The sequence below is a fragment of the Leopardus geoffroyi genome, chromosome D2 (assembly GCF_018350155.1).
Source record: "Leopardus geoffroyi isolate Oge1 chromosome D2, O.geoffroyi_Oge1_pat1.0, whole genome shotgun sequence".
NCBI lineage: Eukaryota > Metazoa > Chordata > Mammalia > Carnivora > Felidae > Leopardus > Leopardus geoffroyi.
Window position 1 is genome coordinate 39,728,876 of NC_059334.1, and position 12,089 is coordinate 39,740,964.

The 12,089-nt window shown below is 50.7% G+C and overlaps 1 long non-coding RNA gene across 2 annotated transcripts; it reads left to right on the forward strand.

Moving 5' to 3' along the window:
• Positions 1-141: 141 nt before the first annotated feature.
• On the forward strand, positions 142-8,209 carry LOC123576668. Of its 2 annotated transcripts, XR_006701536.1 has the most exons (4): positions 142-1,835; positions 4,833-5,069; positions 5,200-5,298; positions 5,946-8,209. It is a non-coding gene; the product is annotated as an uncharacterized LOC123576668 (long non-coding RNA). The 2 variants fall into 2 exon arrangements; XR_006701535.1 differs by having other exon boundaries at positions 4,833-5,298.
• Positions 8,210-12,089: the final 3,880 nt, after the last annotated feature.

Below are 12,089 nucleotides of genomic sequence, written 5' to 3' on the forward strand. Positions count from 1 at the left end.
CTTACAAATGCCTTCCTTAGAAGTTCCTGCTTCCTGCTGTGGCTACTTTTTCCCAGAAAGGCCTGGGGTCCATTCTGGTTCTTATCGGGTGTCCCTGCTCTGCTCACCAACCTACCCACAGCTTTCTAGTACAGAGGGTCGATCTGCTCCCCACAGCCCGGGCTCTGGGCACCTCCCTCAACCACCTCTGAGGAAGCCAGGGCTCGGCACCCGAGGCAGGTTTCCTGGGGCCCCTCCCAAGCGAACCTCCACCAGCAAGTTGGACAAAGAGCTTTCCCGAACCGTGGTGCCTGAAGCCCGTGCTCTGGGAACGTCCTCTCCCGGAGTGATTTTGGAGCCAGGCCAGGGGGGTGAGGGAGGCAGAAAGGTGCCCGGGGCTGGAGAGAGCCCCGGTTGGTGACAGATTCGGGTGATGACAGCCTCCCCAAGCAAGGGCGCTTCTGAACTCCGGGGTGGGGGGGCGGGGGGGGATGCTTCCCTCATCCTTTTGGACAACTACTTGGAGCCATAAGTAACCTCAGCAAAATCGAGGCCTCAGCAAGCCACTTCTCTGTGACAAGCATCCACCCAGGCCGTAGACACGTTTCTGCTGCCACTCCACAAGACGGACAGGGCGCCAGCGGGCAGGCGGGAAGGCCCCAGTACAGGCAATCACCCCATCTCCTTGGTTCGAAGCTTTACCCGTGTATCATGTTCCCTGTAGCCATTTTATTTTTGAAGACACTTCTAATCCTTCCTCCCTAATGAAAGCCCTAACCACCACCCCCCCACACACACCCCCACCCCAGAGAGCTACACGTCTGCTCCCTCGACCTGACCATCTAGACAGGATGACGTCAGCAGCAGCGACTCAAGGGACGTGTGTACATATGTAAATGAGAAATAGAGACACGTTAACAGATGCATTCATTTCCCTTGGAATGTGTATTGTTTTTATTTTACGGAACAAAACGAAACAAACAAACAAAAAAAAAAAGGCTTGAAACTCCATCTTAACGTGAAAAAAACTAGATCCTGTTAGCGTTTGTGAGGTCTCTCTCCACCTTTGTCTTATGTAATATACTCTGCCCCTGTGTGGAAAGGCATTTTTGTTCTGTTTTGTTTTTTATTTTACCTCCATGTACTATTTAGCTTCCGGTGTACTGGTCCTGCCACCTGTGTATTTTTAGGGTGCTATGGAAATAATGAAAAGAAATGGGGATTTCAGACGAAAATTGTAACCAAATTCATACTTTGTATAATTTTTGATATCATGATTGCAGGTGATTCACATGTCCACACATAAACACACCCACAGCGCAGCCTGAAGTAACCCCCACAGAAATTGTCATTGTCTTTGTACATCTCTGTACAATGCAACCATTTCAAACTTTAAACTGGTCAGAAACCTAATTGTGATTTCTAGTCTTGCAAAGCTGTATGTAGTTAGATGATGTGACAACCTCTAATATTTATCTAATAAATATGTATTCAGATGAAACCTGTATATTAGGTGTTCATGTGGTTATTTTGTATTTAAAGATCAAATTATTTGACTATTGCTAGACATTTCTATACTCTGTTGTAACACTGAGGTATCTCATTTGCCCATGTTAATTGTTTTCTAAATAAATTGACAAAAAACGAAGGTTTGGCGAATTAGCTATTTTGTGAACTTTAAGGAGCGGTTTGGGGGTTTGTTTTCTGCTTCTAAACCACCACCCCTGCCTGATCACCTGGCAAAACCAAAACAAAACAGAAACAGTAAGCAAGCAAGCAAGCAGGCAGGTGGTTTGGTGTTGATCTGGAGGAGCCCCTACCTCGGGTGTCCCTGGAGGAGACACTGGCGTGGCCAGGTGAGCATGTTCAGAGCCCAGAGCCTTCTTCCGGCGGGACCCTGATCTGCGGCAGGCCCCGCTCCTGACAGTGGGACAACCAGGTGGGGAGGGGACCCTGAGCAGGGCCAGGCCCTGTACGGGCTGCTGGGGACTCAGGGAACGTGTGTGATGCTGGCCGGGGCTCTGAGAGCAAGCCCCTTGCGGATTTTCCGGCTTTACAGACCGGGAACCTATTCGTGCCAAGCTCCAGAGGGTGCTGTGCAAAAGCAGCCAGAATGAAGAGCTGGACCACTGACTCAGCCACTCTCCTCGTGGGCTATCCCTCTCACCGTCTCCCTCTGGCCACCCTACTCCCCAGCACCACTGCCCCCGACCCTGTAAGGGGACCTTGGGTTTTCTCTTCTCTGTGACTGAGCTTTACATGGGGTTCTAGAACTACCTACCTGGGCCACTGTCCTAACTATCCTCAAAGAAAGAAGTAGGGGCTAGCAGGAACCCCAAAATATATCCCCTGGAGTGTGTGTGGGTATGTGTGTTAGGAGAGTGTGCAGGTCCCCTAAGTGTGTGTGTGGGGGGGGGGGGGATATGCAGGGGGGGATATGGGTGCTTCTGGGGCTTCTCCAGGGTGGCCAGTTTCTCTTTTCAGTGGGAGATGGAAGGGGAGGGGGATTCCATTACATTAAAAATGGAATCCTGGGTGGCGCCGACTTCAGCTCAGGTCATGATCTCGCCATCTGTGAGTCCAAGCCCCGCATCGGGCTCTGTGCTGACAGCTCAGAGCCTGGAGCCTGCTTCAGATTCTGTCTCCGTCTCTCTCTGCCCCTCCCCTGCGCACGCTCTGTCTCTGAAAAATGAATGAACCTTAAAAAATTTTTTTTAAAAATGGAATCCTGTTGGGGCGCCAGGGTGGCTCAGTCGGTTAAGTGTCCAACTTAGTGTCCACCTGGGTCATGATCTCACGGTTCATGAGTTCGAGCCCTGCATCGGGCTCTGTGCTGACAGTGCAGAGCCTGCTTGGGATTCTCTCTCTCCCTCTCTCTCTGCCCCTCCCCTGCTTGCATTCTCTCCCTCTCTCTCTCAAAATAAATAAGTAAACTTAAAAAAACAAAATGGAATCCTGGTCACTGCTAAGCCGCAGGCACTGACTGCCTTCTGCCAGCATCACGAGGGCCGGAAGCATTTTCTCTGAGAGCAGACACCCCGGTGGGTAGCATGAGTGAGAAGGGCCCACCCCAGCCTCCTGTCGACTCTAGGGCAGTGCTGCCCCACAAGTGGAGGGACCTATGAAAGCCCAGTTGGGCTGTGACCAGCATTTAGATGAGGACCAAGCACACTTTGTAGGGTTACAGAGCGAGGGTGGAGATTGATCATGAAACATGCGTTGCAGTTTGTGTGTGTGTGTGTGTGTGTGTGTGCTGAATCATGATGTGAAATTAATTCTTACTTGTGGGCTGTGGTTGAAAACAAAAAGTTTGAATGCCATGGCCTTGAAGGCAGGAAGTGGGCAGGGGGTGGGGAGGGAGAGGCAGGGCAGTATGCTCCTCTAACTTTACATAAAAAGCAAACCGTCCAGGCATTCCAGCTGCAGGGCCTGAAACCCGTAGTGCAGCTAAACACAGGCCTGGGGGGGCCTGGCCAGGCTGCGTGGAGGCCTGCCCGCACCGCCCCCCCCCCCCCCCGCCACCGCTAGATTCCCCGGGGACTGGCCTAGACTAAGAAGTCCATGGGAAAAGCCCGAGGAGGGCCTGGCTCAGGGCTGCGTGCAGGTCGCAGCCCCCGGGTGTGGGGCCACCCATCACATCCTCCAGCTCCTGCGTCATCTTGGGTTTCTGTTCCTTGAAACCCACCCCTCAAAGCCCCACCCTGAAGCCGATGACTGTCCCTCCACATAAGGCCATAGGGTGCTGTTGGGGAAAGTCACTCAGTCCCACAGGTCGATGCCAGGACAAAGCAGTGTCTCTAGTCTCGCCGAGACCTCAGAACATGGTCTCCTCCCCCACCCCCGTCCACCCACGTCCCTGTACTCCAGCCACCTGCTGAACCACGCCCAACCCACTCTAAGCAAATTACCCAACTATCACCCAGACCCCCCACCTGCTCCCCCACCCACAACCCTACCTCCACCCTCCCCCGGGCTTATCTTCTTCTGTCCAGACCCAGAGGATGTGGCGACCTTTCTCCAGTCAGGGCCAGCCCCTCCCCCAGCCCCTGACACCCCTACCTCCTTCTCTTCTGGGTGGGACTTCATCAGTTGGCCCCTGTACCTTCCTGTATCTTCCCCGAGTATGGAGCTTCGGGCCCCAGGGTTGTGAGGTCTAACAGCCCGCATCCCCACCCTTTGCTGGCCACCCCTCCCCATTCCTTCTCATGCGGACTCCTGGGCCGAGGAATCTGCCCACGCTCACCGTCTTTCCTTGCTCACTCGCCATCCTCGACGCCCTACGGCACACATCTCAAAAGTTCCCTGAAACTTCTCTAGCAAGCTCACCTGTGACCACTTGGTTGCTAGAGCCCCTGCTGCTCTTGGTGATCGGCCCTCACGACTGCATTTGATAGTTGCCATCCTCCCTTGAGACTCTTCTCTTGGATCCCGTGACAACACCCGCGTTGGGTCTTCAGTTCTCCTTGAGTGCTTCTGACCATGCCTTTTCTGTCATCTTCATGGGTTCCTGTAGTAACTAGGTGCTGTAGAGCTCCTGCCAGCTCTGTATCTGGCACCCATCCCTCCACTGCTAAGGGCGTTGACTGCCTGCAGTTCACAACTTCTCTTCACCAGGGAATTGCCCTCAGCAGACGGGACCTCCTTGCCTGGGAGGTTACGCACTCCCCCACTCCCACACACACCCCTGCCAGGAAGCCCGCAGCAAAGACTGAGTGCTAACAGCACAGCCTCTTTGCTGCGGTGTGGTTCGTGTTCCAGAGTCTTCTCTGTGGATCAGGCCAGACTTTACCTGAAGTCATATGCTTGCTTGACTCTGTCCCCTTCCCTCTTCTGCCTCACGACCTCCCTTGTAGGTTTCTCCAGAGAGACGTCCCTCAATGAATCACAAGAATCTGAAGGCCTGTCTCGGGCTCTGCTCCTAGGCAACCAGACCTAAGGCAGCGGGGGCTGGGAGCGGGCCTGCGAGCCAGCCTCTGAGGACAGGATGCTAGGGATAGTCACTGACCGGATGGCAACGGTGCCCCATCCCTGGGGATAACACGGGCATGGGACAGCCATGATTCGCTATGACTTCCACCTGCAGAAAACGGGTAAGGGGGCTGCAACATCTGGGGCAATCTGGCATTTGGGAGTTAAGAGGAAAGAGTAAGTATTAAGCCTATGGAATGGAGCGGCCATTGCTAAGTGCCATCGACTCAAGAAAGGAAATTGCATTCTCAGATGTCTTGGTCATTTAAAACAAAGTGTGAGAGTCCGAGGAAAACACTGAAGGAAGGAAGCATCGAAGCACGTATCTCCTGCAGCTGGAGTGCAAATCAGGTGAGGACCTCACCATAGGGGTCCGAGAAGTTCAGAAAGCACTCCGTGCTTTGGCCAGGCGTCCTATGCCAAAATCAGGCCCCTTACAGGGGAAGAGTGAGACCTCAAGACTTGGGACGGGGACGGTCGTACCACCTGTGCCAAATGTCTATTGCCACTAGGAGGGTCTATTATAACCAGCTGGCAGAGAAGGAAAATTGCTGAACTTGGTTCACAGATGAGACAACTTGGGGTGTGGGTGAAAGCCACAAGTGGAGCCCCACTCGAGATGGAAAGACCGAGGCGGAAGGGAATCCTTCCACTAGGCAGGGACCTGGGCAGGACACCTGGCCATCTATTTTGCATGGAGAGAGAAGCGACCTGTAAAGGGGGGCAGATACATACTCCCGGGCAGTGGCAAGTGGCTTAACCAGTTGGTTAAGGGTGTGGAAAGAGCAAGATTGGACTACCAGGGACAGGGAGCGCGGGGAAGGAGGCAGGAGGTTAGGCCTATGGAAGCAGGCAAGAAGCGTGAGGATCCACGTAGCACATTTTTACGTGCACCAGAGAGCATCCGCCGCAGGTAACAGGAGACAACCACGGAGGCGAGACAACTGGGCCAGCGGACGTCAGCCAGTCTCTGTTCTAACCCCTCTCCCCCCACCTAGGCTTGCACAATCTGGGCTCAGGACCAGAGTGTCGTGGAGACAGAGATCAAGTTACACGTGAGCCCACCAGCTTGGGTTTCCTCTCTCGAAGGCTGATCCAGCTGCTGCCCTGGCTGAATTCCAACATGTCATCAACAGAGACCGTGCCGACCCTCTGAGACGTGAACACCCCGTGAGGAGACCAGCTAGCCCCTCGGTGGCAGGTTTGTCACCTAGGACCTCTTCCACCCGAGAAAGGGCAGTGGTCCACTCTGTCCAGGATCGATGCCTCGTCTGAGAATGGGTCTGCCTCTCCTTCTTATGGAGCCTTAGGTCACCACCACTGTCTGAAAGCTCACGGACACGGGCTCCCATACAACATCACTACAGACAGAGAGAGCCTACTTACAGAAAGGCGGTGTGCCCGTGGATACATTCTGATAGGTTCCACTGGCCCTACCACAGGGTGCACCATGCCACTCTCATGGATGGTAGAATGGCCTCTTCAAGATGCAGCTGAGGTACCAAAGGGGTGGCATCCTGGGAGAATGGGCTGCTACTCTCCAGGTCACACTGCACATGGCAAAGCAATGACCACCCCGTGTCTGCCAATAGGCAGACAGATTAAACTCAATATGAGAAGCAAATGGATCTGAGCGGGGCAAGGGGAGGACTGTACGAACACCAATGCTCCAGCCAGATCCCCTCTGCTGGGCCCAGGCACCCCTCCCCCAGCTGCGGGAGTATTGACCCTTTCTCTAGAGCATGGCCCTGAGGAGGCAGGAGCTGCGTCATCTGGGAAGTTGCACCCTCTTGGGGGCAGCCGGCAGCCCACAATGACCAACGCAGAGTATGAAATGAATGCCAGCTCCCTTCCTTCAGGAGAGACTACTCTGTGATGCGCTCATGCTCTGAAGCCCTCGCTCTGGGATCAAGCCAAGAGGGTCCTCTCCCTGCCCCACCCCCCTCTTACAGGTGGTTTCAGAAGAGCCAGCCCACAATCCATCAACTTCACAAGAATCCGGGTCTCAGGCTCTGCTTCCGGAGAGCCCCATTCAAGGCAACAGCTCTTTGTTCTCGCGTTCTCTAAATATTGGTCTTGCCCCCTTGTCTTAGTTGTCTTAGTCTGCAATTTCTCTGTGTGCATCTCAACCTCTCCTATGACCTTAATAACCAAGCTTTTTTGCAGTTCGTGCATGCTTTTATTAATTTTTAATAGTTCATTTTTCCAACAACGTTGAAGTAGTCGAAAAATACTGAAAACCTGACAAATAGGTATCATAAAACTTACATTATTTTAAACTTAAATATTTCATTTATACCCTAAGCAGAATCTATTATCATTTTACTTTCCTGTCTTCAATGGAAGCAAACGCATCAATAATATCTTAAAAATATACTTGTTACCTATCTGCTTTTCAACTGAGATTTGCCGTATTTTATCATTTCTCATAATCTAGTGACAAGTTTAAATAATTTCAAAGTGATAGCAGGTTACTAAAACCTCATTCGCAGGACCCCACTGTGTCTACTATTATTAAAGAGACTATCAAGAACACTTCTAAATTTGGGTAAGATTACACTAGACAAAATTTGTGACTCAGTTTTAGAAGAAAAAACATGATGGTGGTTTTTTTTTTTTTTTTTAATGTATGAAAACTGACACCTGCATCCACTGATTTATACATTTCCAATTTCCTTCTTTTTTATTTTCTCATTCAGATATGATATTCATGTATCTTCCTAAGTTTTAAAGCACTAATGACTTGCCTCCTTAAATATCTATCCAGTCCGACGTCTTATTTCCATCCCTAATGCTGTTACTGTCATTCAAGACCACTGTCAGTTCCCATCTGGACAATTCGCCACTCTCTCCCCTGTCTCTTTGCCCCCAGTGTTGTTCTCTTCAGATCCATTGTGATACCGACTTCTGTCACTCACTCAAATTTGGTTCCCCTAAGCTTCTGGGCACCTGGAATGATTACACATCCCCATTCCTTATAGGCGGGGCCCATGTGAACAATTCTGGGAGATGGGTTATGAGCCTACATAGTGTGGGTCACCTCTAGGCCACAGCATTTAGTTACCATTGCGAGGATCCCCAATACGCCTGTCCCTGCCTTGTGACAAGGAGGCTACGTGTTATAAAGAGTACGGTTGCAGGATGGCAGAGCCTCTATGAGCCTGAGTCCCTGAATGGTTTCTGGAGCCAAGCATCCCACTGATCTATGGTGGCAGTGTAGCTTGAGTTAAAAAGAAAAAAAAAATCTTTATTAAGCTAGTGACATTTAAGTGTTCCTTTCCTTTTTTTTTTTTTTTTTACTTTTTTTTAATTTCTTTCTTTCATAAGACTATGTATTTATTTTGAGAGAGAGAATGCACTCATGGAGGGGCAGAGAGGGAGAGAGAGAGAGGGAGAGAGAGAGAGGGAGAGAGAATCCCAAGCAGGCTCCACAACTGTCAACACAGAGCCCGATGCAGGGCTCGAACTCACAAATCACGAGATCATGACCTGAGCTGAAACCAAGAGTTGGACACTTAACTGACTGAGCCACTGAGGTGCCCCTAATTTTTTTTATGTTTATTTATTTATTTTTGAGAGAGAGAGAGAGACTCTGAGAATGCATGCATGCAAGAGAGCAAAGGAGAGGCAGAGAGAGAAACAAGAGAATCCCAAGCAGCTTCCTCACCGTCAGTGCAGACCCCGACCCGGGGCTCTACCTCATGAACAGTGAGATCAAGACCTGAGCCAAAATCAAGAGTCAGACACTTAACTGACTGAGTCACCCGGGTGCCCCGAGTGTTCATTTCTTACTGCAGCAAAAAACTAGCCTTTTCTGCCTCGTACATCCACCCTTACATGACTAGCTACTGCTAATCGTACAGCCATTTACTGAACATTTGCTACCTGTCCGGTACTATACTAATTGCGTTGTTTAATTCTGTTTTTTCATTGCAGCACAACCACAAGGCCACACCATTTCATAGAAGAGAGAAGTGAGGAACAGACAAGTAACTTACTGGGAGAGGATGTTCCAAACCCTAATGTCTATAGCACCAGACAGAGAAAGGTCAGGTGTAAGGTACAAATACACGGAAATATTCCTCACTTTCATTAAGACATATGTTCTCTCTCCTTGTTCCCCCAAGACAGCACCCTCTTGGCTTAATGTTCATTTTGGTACGAGACATGGTGTAGTAGTCTTCTAATGTTTCTGTACACAGTTACCCCAAACTTGACTTAAAACAACACCAATGTATTCTATTCCATTCCTGAAGGCCAGAAGTACCAGATGGTTCTCACGAGGGTAAAAGCCTCTAGGGCTTCCTTAGGGAGACCCTAGGGAAGAATCCATTTTCTTGCCTTTTCCAGTTTTCAGAGGCCGCCCATGTTCCCTGGCTCATGGCCCCTTCCTTCCACAGCCAGCAAAGTCTTTGTCACTTCTCGTCCCTCTGACACTGACTCTTCCGCCCCATATTCCACATTTAAGGACCAGCCGGGATCATTCCGCCTTCTCAAGGTCAGGTGATAAGCAACCTTAATTACATCTGTAACTTTAATTGCCCTTTGCCGTGTACTGTGACATATTCACAGATTGCAGGCATTAGAGCATGGATATCTTTGGATGCCATTGTTCTGCCTACACATGGATACAGAGAATTATTTCTCTACTGTAAGAAAGCAATAGTGAAAGTTGCTGCTGAGGCACAATGTGCCCGGGCATCAGAATCGGGCAGACAGTTGGGAGGAGGTAGAGATTGTGGACAGCCAGCAAGCATCAGCGGTGACCAAGGGGGGGCGTCTGCTTCTCTAGGTGTTTGCTGCCAGGTCAAGGTGCCAACCCAGTTGTTGACTGATTTTCGAATTTTCCAAGAGACTCTGGAAATGCAGATTTTTTTTAATGTCAACAAGCAAACAAAAATATGCAAAGATGCCATGTGGTCCAAATAAAGCCCAAGGTGGGCTGCATCTGACTCAATGGCCCTTAGTCCTTGACCTTGACCCGGGGCCATATGCTGGTTTAAGTGGCAGGACTGAGATGCAACCCCAGAGCTGTGGGACTCCAGATGGCAAGGCTTAACCCCATGTTCTGTACCTCTAGATCTCCTGGAGAGACCCATTCCTGCTTACAAGCCCTTCAGAGGTACCCATGGTCTGCAGATCTCAAGACCGGTCCCGTCTCCCACCATCGCAGCCCTGAACTTCACTCTCTCCTTAGCCATCATTGCATACCACCCTGTTTCTCCCTTCCATATCTCTGCCGATGACTGTCCCCTGTCTCTGAACGTCACGCTAGACTTCTGCCTACCCTTCCCCTCTTTCCCTGGCTGCGACTGAAGGGTGGCCGTGTTTGGCCCACACGACCAAACCCCCCTCTCTCTCAGCCAGCTAGACCAAGATAGACACACAACCCAAAGGATTAGCTGGCCAGTGACCCATCACATTACCTCCTTTGCTCAAGAACTTGGCCTGAGATGAAAAGGCTGTGGGGTGGCCGCCTGCAGCCCCAGTTGGGCTGGAAGTCTGGCCTCCTCTCTGAACTCTTCCTGCTTATAAAGGCTGTCTGTTGTTAGGCCCCATCTTTGCCTGGAACTTAATCCCTCCCCTCCAGACTGCATGAATTCCTTGTACCTTCTTATGAATTGTCTGATATCAAAAGTTAAGTCTTCTGACCCCTGCCACTAGACCAAAAGGAGATTTCTAGCTTTTAACTAAACAGACACCTGTTACAATGAGAATCCGTGTCCGGCAAAGATAAGGTCTCAGCTTTCGTGGGCTTGAGAGGCTCTGAGGTCCGACCAGGGGTCCTTTCTCCCGGCCCAGTGTCGTCCCCACGAGGCAGGAAAGACCAGCCAGAACTGGCGAGACAACTAACACATAAACCTGCACACACTGCCCTTGGAAACACCCCAGCATCTCTCTTTAGGTTGGTTTTGTAGCCTGACATTCGAGGTGGTTCCTGGCTCCTTGGAGAGGACGTTTAATGTCCTGCCTTGCAGCAAACACCCCTCCCTTCTGGGCACAGTACCAGCTTATTTTGGGGAATCATTCTGTTCCTCTTTCTGCCCCTTTCTGATATGTGAGCTGAGCTATGCTGCTGTAATAGATAAACACCACACAATTAGTGGCTTAATATAACGCCCACGTCATAGCTCGGTGTGGGTATTTCTGGTTGGGTGCCATCTGTGTGGTCACTCAAGAACTCAGGCTCTTCTCCTCTTGTAATTCTGTCCTCTTTCAGTCTTGGAGCTCTCTGAATTAGGCTGGCAGATGGGAAAGGACAGGGGTGTCCCACAGGGAGTGAGCTTGCGGGCCAGGCCCACATTCTACTGATCGGTACTCAATCGCATGGTTATACCTAACTGCCAAGGTAGCAGGAAGGAGTTCAGAGAGAAGGCAAAGATCTGAACAGACTCAGCCTAAGAGAGAATCCTAGGGAAGGATTCTGCTTGGTCAGCTGGGCTCTGTGCCCACTCCCTGGACCAGTCGTGTGGACTAGAAGGCAGGGTTGTGTCAGTACCCATGGGTTTGATGAACCCTCAGTCACTGTATCAGTTAACCTCTGCTGCATAACAAACAGCTCTTTATTATTCATAGCCTAAAACAACTACTTATTTTTCCCATGAGCCTGTGGGTTGAGGAGCAGTTCTGCTGATCTTGGCCGGGTTCTAATCTCAGTTGGCTTGCTCATGTATCTGCAGTCAGCGAGCAGGTTGGTTGAGGATGGCCTCACTCGCATGTCTGGTAGTTGGCTTGCAGTCAACTGGGGTGATGGGGTAACTGGGCCATGTGTGTCTCATGGCCCATCAGGCTAGCCTGGGCTTGTTCAAATGGCGGTGGCAGATTATGTGAGATGAACAGGAAGTATGCAAGACTTCTTAAAGCTCAGAATGGGGACAATATTACTTCTACCTCATTCCTTTTGTCAAAATAAGTCACAAGGGCAGCCCTGATTCAGGGCATGGGAAAACAGACTCCGCTTCCTGATGAAGAGAACTTCAATGTCATGTCGCAAGAGGTGTGAATAGAGGGAGGCAATTGCAGGGCGGACAACTGCAATCTACCACAGCCAGATTTTGCTACATGGTTCCATGGAAGCTGACAACAGCCCTACTTTCCAATCTGTCATGACTGGTCTCGGGGCGGGCCCAGAACCACGCGGG